Below are 16,604 nucleotides of genomic sequence, written 5' to 3'. Positions count from 1 at the left end.
CTCGGGACCTGAACATGAAAATATTATTCAAATAAAAAAATATTTATACATCATACTAGTTCTGCCTGCCTTTCATTTTTAACTGATTTTAGTTAAGAAAATGCAGTAAAAACAACTGTTACAGTAATGAGTAGTCACATTGAAAACAATGACAATAGATAAAAGTAAAACATCTGGACGCACGATGGTATCGAGAATTGGGAGGAAAAAAAAGTCTTAAATACAGACTTCATTTCTTAATGCAAAACATTAGAACAATAATTATACTGTATATACAATGTATCATGCATGATTTATTGAATAGTTACAGATAAAGATATTGTGCTGTCAAATTCCTTTGAGTCAATCAAAATCAATATAGAAATCAATCAGTGAGACACGTCTGATCAAATCAGGTTGACTTGGGAAAGAGCTGACAAGACAAACTTCAAACATTACACAAGACAAAAAAATGTATATGCAAAACAAATACTGAGGTTGAATTAAATGTTTCTTACAAGATCATTTTTACTTTTGCACACAACCACTTGTTTGCTGAAATTTGGACTTATTATATGTTATAAATGAAGGCAGCTTTTGACTATTTTTGCATAACAAAAATACTGTAAATTTATATGGTGATTTTTTTAATGCACATAATGACTAGAGATATGAGCCAATGATAGCATAGATTTTGCTGTGTTTGTCATAATTGGTTTTAAAACCTGAAACGCTCTCCTCAAACAATATTTACAGCAAATAATATATATATAAATAAATTAGCAACTTTGAACCTCCTCAAGCACAAGTATGATTTTTGCATCACAAGCATTTGATTTCTGACAACATTCAAAGGAGCCAAGCCTGTATTTCGCTGATTTTAAAAGGTTGAATCCAAGCTGAATAGTCCACTCATACTATATACATTTTAATGCCCTCCTTTTATATCCTTCAAATATTTCAACTAAAACTGGGCTTTGTGAACACAGCCTATTGAGAAGATTTGAAAAACAAGCAAGACTATCTGGCCTTTTGTCATTTAATCACATGTGGGATATGAATTATAGATATCTACAATTCTATTTGCACTATATAAATGGAAATCAGTAATGGAATTATTACTAGTGAAAATGAAAATTCTGAAAATGATTTTGTTTTTGTAAAAAGGTTTTCACTAGTTACCATGTCAATAATGACATCATTACTCACAGAAATACCAATTCTTGATATCAAAAATGTAATGTCAGCTAGTAAAAAATAATTCTGTATTAACATGTATTACTGCAAAAGAGTAACAATATAATTACTGATATAAAAAAATTAACTATATTATCTGTAATTGCTTTTGAACAGCAGTAAACGACAGATCATTGTGAACTAGTGAAAATGCAGTTACAGATATCAATAATGGGTCATTCTGCATGTAATGGCATCATTGTTTTTTTAAATAAATAGTGATAATGATAATAATGAATGTTTTTTCTAGTGCCAGTATAGTTACTGTTTTTTAAAGAGCATTTTCACTAATAAGCTTCACCATTACTGATATTAAAAATTCACATTTTAACTAGTGAAATTAATTGATAGATATAGAGTACATAATTCATATTCATATATATATATACATATATATATATAAAATAATTTAATTCAGCTTGCCATAGTGACTATTTAAAAACCTTTAAAATCCCCTAAAAATCCTATTTAAAAAAATTAAATAAAAAATACAAATCAGCAAAGAAATACCACTACGGCCACAAACTGAGTTTGGTTTGCGGATAAAAATTTTGGGCAATTTTATGATCCGAAAGAACGTTTTATACATAAAGTTGGTTGGCATAATGAAAATGGCAGTGAATTTGTCATGTCGCAGTCCGTGTCATTCGCTAGCAGGGATGGAATGATGTCATCATCTTCGGCTTCATTACTGCAGTGGTGACGCCTTCAACGGGATCATTATTCTGGACTCCATGTGCTGAATGAGTGGCACTTCAAACATAACAAGAGATTCAAAGGCAAGGTTACTACGAAAATGAACTTAATGTATTAGAAGATGGCAGAATGATGATAGAGTTTACCGGTGTAATAGACGACTTCATCCCAGCCCTCATGTTGCCAAGCAGCATTTCTCGTATGCTCTCTAGACTGCAGGTCTTTGTACGCTGATATAAACAGACAAATTAAATGAGATCCAAGCCAAATCAACTTAAAGAGTCATGCATAGTCATACATACAGTACACTCCATGGCCAAAATTATGTGGACAGGGACACACTATATTGAACAATGAAGAAAAATCTTAATGCTTTTACTTCCAACTTTGTGGCAACAGTTTGTGGAGCACTTTGCACACAGGGAGGTACATATAAAATAGTTTACCGAGTCTGATGTGGAAAAATTGGACTGGCCTTCACAAAGCTCAGACCCGAGGCTGGCTACATAAATGTGCAAAATGCATATTTTGGCTGCGTTTTTAAGCCCCAAACTTAAAAGCTCACAAAAATTTCTGTTACCTCACAATAATTTGCAATCCCATGCATGTTAAACTTGAACCAGTTGATCTATGTTACTGTAGAAAAACTATACGTATGTTTCTTAAAACCAACGTTTCCGGCGGGTGGCACCTGGGTAGCTCTGCAAGTAAAGATGCTGATTACCACACCTGGAGTCACAAGTTTGAATGCAGGGCATGCTGAGTGGCTCCAGTAAGGCTTCCCAAGCACATTGGGTTAACCTCCTCATGGTCGCTATAATGTGGTTCTTGCGGTGAGTTGTGCACTGATGCCACGGACAATAGCATGAAGTCTCCACACGCGCTATGCTATGTCTTTGCGGTAACGTGCACAACAAGCCACGTGATAAGATGTGCGGATTGATGGTCTCAGCATACCTGCTATGCAAAATGCGTCCAGGTTGTCAGGTCTGCCAGTTACATTAAAAATGGCAATTTAATGTGGACAATGTTTATTTTAAACTGATAACATACCAATATACAGTATTTATGCAGTGCATCCGGAAAGTATTTGCTTAATCCAAAATGGATTTAATTCATTATTTTCATAAAAATTCTACAAACAATACCCCATAATGTCAACACGAAAGAAGTTTGTTTGAAATTAGCAAATGTATATAACACACACACGCACGCACGCACGCACGCACGTTGTGTTTCGATGTTTTATGGGGACTTTCCATAGACATAATGGTTTTTATACTGTACAAACTTTATATTCTATCCCCTAAACCTAACCCTACCCCTAAACCTAACCCTCACAAAAAACATTCTGCATTTTTACCTTTTCAAAAAACATAATTTAGTATGATTTATAAGCTGTTTTCCTCATGGGGACCGACAAAATGTCCCCACAAGGTCAAAAATTTCGGGTTTTACTATCCTTATGGGGACATTAGGCGCACGCACGCACGCACATCAGCATCTTAACAAGTATGGCAGCCATTCAATTTCAGTGTCTGATGAATTCCAACACAAGCACACCTCATTCTAATTAATGATGTACAGATTAGGTTATAACCTGAACCAAATCTTATCAAGGAAAAGTAAAAAAAAAAACCACTGCTGTGGTCATCAATATCCTCTTGCAATAGGACCAGCTGGATAGCAAAAACAGTGCTAGTAGTAGTAGTACCTCAAAAGTAATTGGAATCAAAAAATAAATACTGACCATGCCAAAAGAGTTGAAAAGAAAAGTTTTCAGTGAGGAAAAGGGTTCAATTCTGGCTTTACTGGCAGAAGGATACAGTGAGCATCAGGTTGCTTCCATCCTTAAAATCTCAAAAGTCGCCGGTTCATAAGAACAAGGTCAAGCAGCAGACATTGGGGACAACAAAGCTACATACTGACAGAGGGTGAAAACAACTCTCCACTGATGACCGCCAACTCATTCGATGGTCACTCAACAACTGTAGGATGACATCAAGTGACCTACAAAAAGAATGGTAAATGGCAGCTGCCGTGAAGAGCATGACGAGGACTATTTGAAACAGGTTCATGGCGGCAGGGCTAAAGTCATGCAGAGCTAGAAAAAAGCCCTTCATCAATGAGAAGCAAAGAAGAGCCAGGCTGAAGTTTGCATAAGACCATAATGATTGGACCGTAGAGGACTGAAGTAATGTCATCTTCTCTGACGAGTCCAATTTTCAGCTTTGCCTAGCACCTGGTCATCTAATGGTTAGACGGAGACCAGGACAGGCCTTCAAGCCAAATTTGTTGGAGGATTGGTGATGATCTGGGGGTGCTTCAGCAAGGCTGGAATCAGGCAGATTCCTCATTGTGAAGGACGCATGAATCAAGCCATGTACAAGGTTATCCTGGAAGAAAATGTGCTTCCTTATGCTCTGACAATGTTCCCCAACTCTGAGGACTGCTTGAATTTTTGCACCAGGAGTGGCATAAAGTCACCCAACAACAATGTGAAAGACTGGTAGAGAGCATGTCAAAAAGGATTTTCAATCCAGGTAACCTGCACATCAGGAGAAGCAAATTAGTTGAGCACTGGCACTTCAGACCTTAGAGATGCTCTTCAATCAGCTTTGCAACCAAGGCTAGTAGGATCATGGTTTCTTCTGTCAAAAAATTGGACACATTTTCAAATGATTCAGAGTTTGATTTGCAAATACACCTGGCCCACATGTCCAGTTTCTTTATTGTGGCTTCGATATTATTTTGGACTTGAAACGCTGTCACTGATTTGCCTTGAAGACTCAAGTTCAGACCATTTAAGTGATTGAAAATATCAGAAAAGTAGGACAATTTTGCAAGCCACTTAAAATCACTGAGGCAGTCCGAAAGTTGATATTTTGTCTGATCAATGATCACAAAGTATTGTCAGGACATTACTGATGTAAAAAACAGCACCAACACTATTTGAAAAAGTAATTTTAGATCAAATCTAGACAGCAGCATCACTCCAACACCTTATTCTTGAGTAATCATGATAAATTGCTAATTTGGTGCTAGAAAATCACTTGCCATTATATCAAACACAGCTGAAAGCTATTTGGTTCATTAAATGAAGCTTAACATTGTCTTTGTGTTTGTTTTTGAGTTGCTACATTATGCAATAGACTGGCATGTCTTAAGGTCAAGATTAGGTAAAATGGCAAAAAAGAAACTCATCAGTCAATCATTGATTTGAGGAATGAAGGCTATACAATGCTTGATATTGCCCAAAAACTGAAGATTTCATCCAAAAGGTGTACACTACAGTCTTCAAAGACAAATCACAACTGACTCTATCAAGGACAGAAAGAGATGTGGGAGACCAGATGTACAACTAAACAAGAGGATAAGTACATCAGAGTCTCTAGTTTGAGAAATAGACACCTCACATGTCCTCCGCTGACAGCTTTATTGAATTCTACCCGCTCAACACCAGTTTCATGTGCAACAGTAAAGAGAAGACTCTTATGGGAAGAACTGCAAAGAAAAAGACACTTTTGAAACAGAAAAACAAAAAGAAAAGGTTTGAGTGGGCAAAGAAACTCATTGACATTGGACAACCGATAATTGGAAAAGAGTGTTATGGATCTTAACCCCATTGAGCATTTGTGGGATCAGTTAGACTGTAAGGTGTGTGAGAATTGCCCGACAAGACAGACACATCTATGGCAAGTGCTACAGGAAGTGTGGGGTGAAAGGTCACCTGAGTATCTGGACAAACTGACAGCTGGAATGTCAAAGATCTACAAAGCTGTCATTGCTGCACGTGGAGGATTTTTTTGATGAGAACTCTTTGAAGTAGTTTAAGAAGCTCAGAATTTTTTTTTTCAAATTGTAATAGTAATTTTTCACATTATTAATGTCATGACTATACATTGCCATCAGTTGAATGCCACTTTGGTGAATAAAAGTACCAATTTCTTTCCATAAGAGCAAAATCTGTCCACTATTCCAAACTTTTGGCCACCAGTGTATGTCAATGTTTCAGTTTTCTCTTTTTAATAAATTTGTTTGAATTCTTTGAAAAATCAGTTTTTTTGCTTTGTTATTATGGGGTATGGAGTGTAGATTGATGTGGAAAAAAATTATTTAAAGCATTTTGGCTGCAACTTAAAAAATGTGAAACAAAACTTTATGAATGCCCTGTGTGTGTATACATATACAGTTGAAGTCAGAAGTTTACTTACACTTGGGTTGAATTTATTAAAACACATTTTTTTAACCACTCCACAGATTTAATATTAGCAAACTACAGTTTTGGAAAGTCGTTTAGGACATCTTTGTGCATTACACAAGTAATTTTACCAACAATTGTTTACAGACAGATAGATTAAATTTAAATTAACTATCACAATTCCAGTGGGTCAGAAGTTTACATACACCAAGTTGACTGTGCCTTTAAGCAGCTTGGAAAATTCCAGAAAAAGATGTCATGCCTTTCAACAATTAGCTTCTGATAGGAGGTGTACTGAATTGGAGGTGTACCTGTGGATGTATTTTAAGGCCTATCTTCATACTCCGTGCCTCTTTGCTTGATGTCATGGGAAACTCAAAAGAAATCGGCCAATACCTCAGAAAACTTCATTATGGACCTCCACAAGTCTGGTTCATCTTTGGGAGCAATTTCCAAATGCCTGAAGGTACCACGTTCATCTGTACAAACAATACTACACAAGTATAAACAACATAGGACCACGCAACCATCATACCGCTCAGGAAGGAGACGCATTCTGTCTCCTAGAGATGAACGTAGTTTGGGGCGAAAATGCGAATCAATCCCAGAACAACAGCAAAGGACCTTGTGAAGATGCTGGAGGAAACAGGTAGACAAGTATCTATATCCACAGCAAAACGAGTCCTATATCGATATAATCTGAAAGGCTGCTCAGCAATGAAGAAGCCGCTATTCCAAAACCGCCATAAAAAAAGCCAGACTACAGTTTGCAAGTGCACATGGGGACAAAGATCTTACTTTTTGGAGAAATGTCCTCTGGTCTGATGAAACAAACATTTAACTGTTTGGCCATAATGACCATTGTTATTTTTGGAGGAAAAAGGGTGAGGCTTGCCAGCCGAAGAACGCTACCAAATACTAAGTGCATGTAAACTACATGACAGAGGTTACTACATGACCCCAGACCATGACAGATCCTCCAACTCCAAATCGATCCCGCTCCAGCGTACAGGCCTCGGTGCAACACTCATTCCTTCAACGATAAATGCGAGTCCGACCATCACCCCAGGTTAGACAAAACCGTGACTTGTCAATGAAGAGCACTTTTTGACAGTCCTGTCTGATCCAGCGAAGGTGGGCTTGTTCCCATAGGTGACATTGTTGCCGGTGATGTCTAGTAAGGACCTGCCTTACAACAGGCCTACAAGCCCTCAGTCCAGCCCCTCTCAGCCTATTGCTGACAGTCTGAGCACTGATGCAGGGATAGTGCTTTCCTGGTGTAACTCGGGCAGTTGTTGTTGCTGTCCTGTACCTCTCCTGCAGGTTTGATATTCGGAGGAACCGATCTTGTGAAGGCTTTGTTACACATGGTCTGCTACTGCGAGGATGATCAGCTGTCCTTCCTGTCTCCCTGTAGTGCTTTTTTAGGTGTCTCACAGTACGGACATTGCAACTTATTGCCCTGGCCACATCTGCAGTCCTCATGCCTCCATGCAGCATGCCTAAGGCACATTCACGCAGATAAGCTGGGATCCTGAGCATCTTTCTTTTCAGTCAGTAGAGTCAGAGTCAGTAGAAAGGTCTCTTTAGTATCCCAAGGTTTTATAACTGTGACCTTAATTGCCTACCGTCTTAATGACCGTTCCACAGGTGCATGTTCATAGAACAAGCATGGAAAACATTGTTTAAACCCTTTACAATAAAGATCTGTAAAGTTATTTGGATTTTTACTAAATTATCTTTACAATAGTGTTCTGAAAATGGGATTTTTTAATTTTTTTGCTGAGTTATGCATTTTGATAATCAACTAATCGAACTATTATTAGATGATTATTCGACTATTGCAACAATTATTAATTTAACTTATTATTCAGTGTGTGCCTCAACTTAAAAAGGTTGAATTAAACGTGAATACAACAATAAAGAGGACAAAAATCATCTTTTAAAAATACTTCTAAATGACATTCACTGAATTACAAGGAATTCTTTTTTTATTAAATTTTTTTATACATTTTAATTCATAAAAAAAATTCCTATAGTTATCTAGTGTTTTTGTCTTGTTTTCCATTTAAAATGACCTAAAAATCATATAAGATATGATAGAAACACAAGATATTTAGACTTGTTTTCAGAGAATATGTCTTGACTATAAGTGTATTTTGTATGGAAATGTATTTTTCACTTATATATCTACCAGTGCAGTAAAGTCACTATATCCTTGTATTCAACATATAAGATATTTAGACTTTCTTTCAAAGAATATATGTAGCTTCAGAGGTAAATGTATATTGTTTTAAGGATTATTTGATATCTTAAAATATTAAATATTATATTAAACATTCTCTAAAACAATTTATTCTGCAGTATACACTATATGGCCAAAAGTTTGTGGACACCATAAGTGCTTGATGAACATTTGATTTCAAAACCTTAGGCATCAATTTCCCCCTTTGCTGTAATAACAGCTTCCACTCTTTTGGGAAGACTTTCCACTATACTATATGTAGTAACATGGCTGCAGGGAACGCAAAACGTATTCAGAGGGAATCCTATGCTTTCCATCAGGAGTGGATGAAATTATATGGAATTCAATATTCAACAAGCACATATGGGTGTGATGTACACTCTTACCCCAAAGGTGATGCACCATATAGAGGCTTCCAATCTGAGAGAAAAATCCACTAACGGCCTCATGATTGTATTGCCGGTAGCCAATCGCTCGAGCCCTGAAGAACAATTATAATAATTTCAGCTCTTTATTCAAGCCAGTGTGGAATTAGAAATTGTTTAACAAAAAGACTTTAAGACTTGTTATGCTTCTACAATATTAAGGCCCGTTTATACCAGTGGGTCAGGAATTACCTGCTGGTAAATGCCATAACACGGTTATGATGGCAATAAGAATTATTCCGCATTGATGGGTGTTTTTTATTAACCAATTAACTAATTTATTATGTATTTCATTATATCATTGTTATTTTTTTTTTAATCTGCTACCACTGACAAGTGATAAGTCACCTGACAAATGTTCCCGAATGCACCTAATCGTGGATTTTTCAGATGATTATAATAATAACAGATTGCAAATCTTACCAATAATTGCCCCATTCAATCATGGTCCCAGGCTGCAAAAAACGACAAAAAGCAACAAATGTAAATATGTAAAAAATAATTTATAACCTCAATAATGTCATTCTTCTAATCATTTTAAATGGACAACTATACTATGAGATCCAAACAACACCAACAATAGCTGGGAACCCATATGGAATACAGAGAAATTATGCTAATCAAATGGCTGTTTGGTTGCATGGCCAACAGTCGGATATTTGGGGAAACATGACAGATCGGAGAGTTAAATGCAGACACTCACTCTGAGCTGGTAGGAGCGCAGCTCATATATGTTGGGTCCATCTCTGGGAACCGGTTCATTCCAGAAACTGAACTCCAGCAGCAGCTGATTTCTGCGGGAGAGGAGCATCTTTCCTCTCTCCTTCCTGTACTCCATGAACTCCTGTGTAGTGAAAGCCAGATCCATTATGCTCAACTATCTACTGCCCTTCAACTGCATAAATCAGCGGTTTTCCAAATTTTTGATACCAAGAACCCCCAAATATCACAATCTCCTTGCAAGGGACCCCCTCCTAAATTATATAAAGGTTGCTATATATTTTTTTGTTTAAAAAACAGAAAGAAAAAAAATTACGAAAATTTAAGTTAAAAGTTTGATATTATAAAGACTTTTATAATAGCTTTTATTTTACTACTATGCTAAAGTCAAAATAAATTAATAAATCATTATCTGTAGAAAATGTATCTGCCAAATATTGAGACCAAATTAAAACCTAATGAAAATAGTTTATTCATAATAAATTACTAAAATGTATTGAGTTACATAAATTTTATAGTAATTTTTTGGTTTGTAATAAAAAGAAATGTGGTAACTATCAAAATAAATAATAGAACAACCCCATCTGTCTATAGCAGATAAAGTGGGGGGCCTGGGAAGCTCCGTGGTAAAGATGCTGGCTACCACCCCTGGAGTTCGCTAGTTTGAATCCAGGGTGTGCGGAGTGACTCCAGCCAGGTCTCCTAAGCAACCAAATTGGCCTGGTTGCTAGGGAGGGTAGAGTCACATGGAGTAACCTCCTCGTGGTCACTATAAAGTGGTTCGTTCTCAGTGCGGCTGGATGCTGCGGGAGATGGCATGAAGCCTCCACACGCGCCATGTCTCCATGGCAATGCGCTCAACAAGCCACGTGATAGGAGCCACAGTTTGATGTCTCAGACACAGAGGCAGCTGGGATTCATCCTCTGCCACCCGGATTAAGGGGAATTACTATGCAACCACAAGGACTTATAAGCACATTGGGAATTCGAAATTGGGAGATTTTGGATTTTTTTATTTTTTTTTTAAATGTATATGCTCGCTTGCTTGAGGTGGATAAATTGTTTTGTTAGAAAAAGACTATCAACTAATCAACTATTAATCTCAGGAATGGATATCTGCACGAGTAATAATTATTCATATAAAAACATAACTGTACTGCAATTCTTGGTGTGTGTGTATAAATATATATATATTTACAACACACAAAAAAAAAAAAAAAAAATCACATTATTTATCATACTGCTGCTATAAGTTAGTAGATATACTGCTGAAATCCTGCTTATACTTATTATATACTTGTCATTATTTACTCACCCTCATGTTGTTCCAAACCTCTATGCCGTTCCATGTCATTGCATTTTTTATTTCATAAAATTAAAGTGAATGGTGAGTCTTTTTCCCAACATCTTTTGTGTTCCAGAGAAGAAAGTCATCCGAGTTTGGAAAAACAACCTGAGGGTCCCCTTTTAACTACACAAGTATGTAGAACACAAACACCAAGAGCAAACAAATCTTACCGTGTTATTTCTCAGTTTGCTCATGACTTCAGTGAGAGCTGGATATCCTCCTCTGTACTGCCACAAGTGCACTATATAGTCAGCCACATACAGTACAAATATTACATTCCATCAGCACTAACATACAAATACATCTAGAACTGGGGAATGCGGATACAACATCTTATTGTTGCAATGTTTAACCCTTTAGTTACAAAACGGTTACAGGAAGAGTCATTATTTGTTGCATTTCACATTAATGCAGTTATTAAACAATTATTTAAAAGAATAATTCACCAAAAATGTAAACTGTCATTATTTACTAACACTCATGTCATGAACGGAAGATTTTCAGATAATAATGACTTCTGTTTTCCACAAAAAGCTACACACACAAACACCTTTTACTATCGTCAGTTTTACTCAATCATCACATGTTTATATTACTCCAAAAATGAATTAACTGAACTAAAAGTGTCTTGTAAGCTTTACTTAAACCATGTGACCAACATGAACATTTTTGTTTTTGCTTCCCACAAGCATGTATTCAGCATGCTTACATTTCCTGACACTTGCTAGCATATTTTTTTCAGTTAGGTTGAAAATTCAAGATGATATTACATAGTAATTTTAATGTAAGAAAATTCATTTAAAACATGTGGAACCACTGTCCATGACTGAATCAAGTTTAGCCAAAGATTTATTGATTTGAGTGTGTCATATTGCTTCAGAAGTCATAGAATATACTTTTATGATGCTTTTTTGTCATTTTTGGAGCTTGAAACGGAAAATGGGTTCAGAAGCAACATGAGAGCAAGTAAATAATCGAATTTTTGGGTAAACTATTTTTTTAATTACAGTGGTGGCCAAAAATATTGGCACACTTGGCAAATGTGAGCAAAGAAGGATGTTAAAAAAAAATCTTTCATTAAACAAAAATCACAAAAATATAACCTTTAATTTAAGTAAAACTATTGAAACGGGAAAAATCTCAAAGTTAAATATTTTTTCTCCAAAATGCATTGGCCATAATTATTGGCACCCTTTTATTCAATACTTTGTACAACCTCCCTTTGCCAAGATAACAGCTCTGAGTATTCTCTTATAATGCCTAATGAGGTTGGAGAACACATGGCAAATGATCTGAGAACATTCCTCCATACAGAATCTCTCCAGATCTGTTAAATTCAGAAGTCCATGCTGGTGGATCTCCTCTTCAGTTCACCACACAGGTTTTCTATGGGGTTCAGTTCAGGGGACTGGGATGCCATGACAGAACCTTGATTTTGTGGTCAGTGAAACATTTTTGTGTTGATTTTGATGTTTGTTTTGGATCATTGTCCTGCTAGAAGATACAACCAGGGCCCATTGTAAGATTTCTGGCAGAGGCAAACAGGTTTAGATTTGTAGCTGTTGGTATTTGATAGAGTCCATGATGCCATGTATCCATACAAGATGTCCAGGACCTCTGGCAAAAAAACAGCCCCACAACATTAAAGATCCACCACCATATTTAACTGTGGGCACTGCATACTTCATCATCTCTGTGTGCGCCAAACCCATCTCTGGTGTTTGCTGCCAAAAAGCTCTTTTTTGTTTTGTTTCATCTGCCCATAGAATCCAGTCCCATTTGAAGTTCCAGAGGTGTCTGGCAAACTCAAGACGCATGAGAGCAGAGACTTTTTTTCTGGAAACCCTCCCAAACGATGTGTGGTGACTTTCTGAACCCAAGACCCAACTAATTCCTGCAATTCTCCAGCTGTGATCCTTGGAGATACTTTGGCAACTTGAACCATTCTCCTCACTGTGCGAGGAAACAATATAGACACACGTCCTTTACCAGGCCAATTCTTAAAGTATCGTTGATTGGAACTTGTTAATTATTGCCCTGATGGTGGAAATGGGCATTTTCAATTCTTATAGCCACTTCCCATTTTGTGAAGCTCAACAACCTTTTGCCACACATCAGAACTATATTCTTTAGTCTAACCCACTGTGATTGATGATTAAATGAATTTGGCCAGTGTGTTACCCAATAATTATATCCCTGTGAAGTCATGGCTGAACAATTTCATGTTATTTGTCACCCGGAAGCACAAAAAAAAAAAAAAGTAAAATATGAACGGGAATATCCTTCAGATATATTTTACTCATAAGAATTTTTATAGGTGCCAATAATTGTGGCCAATGTGTTTTGGAGAAAAATATTTATTGAATACTTAAGATATTTCCCCTCTTTCAATTGTTTTACTTCAATGAAAAGGTTAATTATTATTTTTTTTTTTTAATGAAAGATCAAAAGATAATTTTATTACATTTTCACAGCCTTCTTTTGCTCATACAGTTCAGAAGTCAGAAGTTTACATACACCTTAACCAAATATATTTAAAATCAGTTTTTTTAATATCGTAGAAAATATTCCCTGTCTTAGGTCAGTTAGGATCACTACTTTATCTTAAGAAATGTCAGAATATTACTTGAGAGAATTATTTCTTTCTTTCATCACATTCCCAGTGGGTCAGAAGTTTACATACACTTTGTTAGTATTTGGTATCATTGCCTTTAAATTGTTTAACTTGGGTCAAATGTTTTGGGGATCCTTCCACAAGCGCCTCACAAAAGTTGCTGGAATTTTGGCCCATTCCTCCAGACAGAACTGGTGTAACTGAGTCAGGTTTGTAGGCCTCCTTGCTCGCACACACTTTATCAGTTCTGCCCACAAATGTAGATTCGGACACAAATCAGATTGAGGTCAGGGCTTTGTGATGGCCACTCCAATACCTTGACTTTGTTGTCCTCAAGCCATTTTGCCACAACTTTGGAGGTATGCTTTGTGTCATTGTCCATTGGGAAGACCCATTAGCAACCGAGCTTTAACTTCATGACTGATGTCTTGAGATGTTACTTCAATATATCCACATAATTTTCCTTCCTCATTATGCCATCTATTTGTGAAGTGCATCAGACAGAGAAGAGTTGGAGAGAAATTGCCAATTCTCTTAGACAGTCAGGTCAGCAAATAGGTCGATTTTCAGTAGGTGTTACTTTTTCATATTGTAACCAATAAAATATATTATTAAAAAAATAATACACATCATATTCTGAAATGCATAAAATATGATCGTGCATTTTTGTTTTCGTATCTCGTATCATCTCTCGTGTGTACTCTGTCTGGACTCCAAATTACGTTTCACAAGAGTCAAAAGTGAAAAGTCTTGTAATGTGTTACCCCTGTCACCGAGTCGTCGTGCAATTTGAAAATGCCAGGACTTCCATGACAAGAGAGACAGTTGTATAATATGAAAGGTACCATGATCCGATGTCTTTGAAAGTCGTGTAGTGTGTAGGAGGCATTAACCTCTACAATCTGTCTTACTGAAGTCTTTATGAACGCATTGCACAACATGTCACGGAGTGGTAAACACTCGAGGAATGGCCTCTATCAGATTCCTCCCAGTGTTGCTATCAAACATAGATAGGAATAGAAAGCAGGACATTTCATTTGAACTTCACAAACTGCCGCAGTCAAATCAGTTCAGGCTCGAGGGACTCGCACATTAAAAACTGCTTGCTTTGTGTAATTAACACCAAACAGCCTCATTTGACATTTTTCATTCATGTGGGAGAAGTTTGACTTACCATAGTTTGTTGTATGCCTCGAGACATTCAGGTTTCACATTGTGAACTAAAACACAAGTTAACCGAATCAATAAACAATACGCTTATTTTGATTTTGTACAATCTAGTCGAGGACAAACGCTCAATATGACTTGCATTGTATTTTATATAAGTTGTTATCCTCATTCTTGGCTAACAGATGGGAGTGAGCGTCCTTTCTATGGTCCACCTTTCGCACAAACAGATTTAAACCAGCTGTCCTCCCGATGCCTAGACGCTGACAGACCCCTAAAATGAGACAAACACGTTATGTCACATCATATACAGCATGCATAGACTTATTTATCCCAGATAGCACACGTGCAGCTCCGAGATGTATGCTTAAAGAGCATTTCTTCTGGAAAGCATCGCATACTAATTAACATCTGCTTAACATCTTAAAAAGATCATAGATCTGCTGAATGTCTTATTGGCACCGGAGACATACTTACTGAAATAAATATTTCATATTAAATATATATATATAATTTAAATATATTGCAGATGAGCAAACAACCTTAAAAATGTATCTTCCAGATATAAACACACACATCAGATATACATCTGGGTGATGAATGTGTGCTATCGGGGTATGATGTTTCCTTTCAGATGTCAAAAAGACATTCAGCAGATCTATGATTTAGAATGTTTGTAAATCTGATATTTTTAAGATGTTTAGCATCTCCGATAGCATACATACATCTCCAAGATGTCTGTTTTATTATATTTTAATCTGGAAAGCATCAAAATGTAATCCACTTTTGCTAAACATCTTAAAAAGTTCAGATTTACAAACACTCGAAATCCTTAAAAACATCTGCTGAATGTCTCATTGATATCCAAAACATACTTAATGACATCTTATAGAAGTATTGCAGATGAAAAATAAAAAAAAATAAAAAATACGTCTTCCAGATGTAAATACACATCAATGATGAATGTGTGCTATTTTGGTATACAAAATGACAGAATGGTAATGTGTTCACATTAATCCATGTTAATAACTGTTGTTGCATGTCAGAGGATAATAAGATGTATTCAAACATTATAGTTCAACATAAGAGACCTCTCATAAGCTTTAATTAATAAATGGATGGAAAAATAAACAAATCTCAAGTTTAAATGTAATGACTTACTATTATTGTTTTGATCATAATAACACTATTATAATAAAACGACATTAAGCACGTTAACACTGGTCTGTGCTTCACTTTGTGTTTGAATTAACTTTATTTTACATTTCAAAACCTTTTAATTAGTTAACATTTTCATGTTTTAGTAAGTGTAATCACGCTATTATTAAATAAACTCACATGCAGCACTGAGCCTGCGCACTAATGCTTTAATAATGCAGTGTCAATGCAGCTTTATAACGTAAACCGGCCGACCTGATAACAGCAGTAATGTGTCCTTTCATCCGGGCGGTGTTTGTAACTTGATAAAGGCCGGAGCAAGAGCTCTGAAGGATTCTGTTCGCCATCTTCCACTGATAGCACGCGCTCACTGCGGGCAGGAAGAGGTTAAACATCTGCTGTTCAACGGAGCTGTCTGCAGAGGGCGCCGGAACACCGAGCGATTTATAGAGGCGGCAGGAGAGGGAGCCAGAACCTCACATTTGAAATTTAAGATACTGCTAATGCATTGGCTAGTATTTCCTTTTCCATTTATCCACATCAAACTTTGCTATTTTAAAAATAATTATCAAAAGCAATATTTTTTTGTGTGTGAATTAATATATTTAAGTCACTAATATCCACAGAAAATATGAAAATTTAGGTGTGCAATTCTGCATGTTAGCCATCACAAAAGTGATACAGACCCCACAGAAAATTACACAACTTTAATTAATTTATTTTTTGTAATATTTTTAAAACGTAAACTTTGGTAATCGTATACATAGGCCTACTGTGCACATTCATATTATTTGTTTGTTTGCATGTGGATGATT

At 36.3% G+C, this 16,604-nt stretch overlaps 1 pseudogene; it reads right to left on the bottom strand.

Annotated features, from left to right (window-relative positions):
- Nucleotides 1-324: 324 nt before the first annotated feature.
- LOC127631431 (protein NipSnap homolog 2-like) lies at nt 325-16,136 on the bottom strand (annotated as a pseudogene).
- Between the last annotated feature and the right edge of the window lie 468 nt (nt 16,137-16,604).

Source organism: Xyrauchen texanus, chromosome 38 (assembly GCF_025860055.1).
Source record: "Xyrauchen texanus isolate HMW12.3.18 chromosome 38, RBS_HiC_50CHRs, whole genome shotgun sequence".
Lineage (NCBI taxonomy): Eukaryota > Metazoa > Chordata > Actinopteri > Cypriniformes > Catostomidae > Xyrauchen > Xyrauchen texanus.
This window is presented reverse-complemented; position numbering and strand designations above follow the sequence as displayed.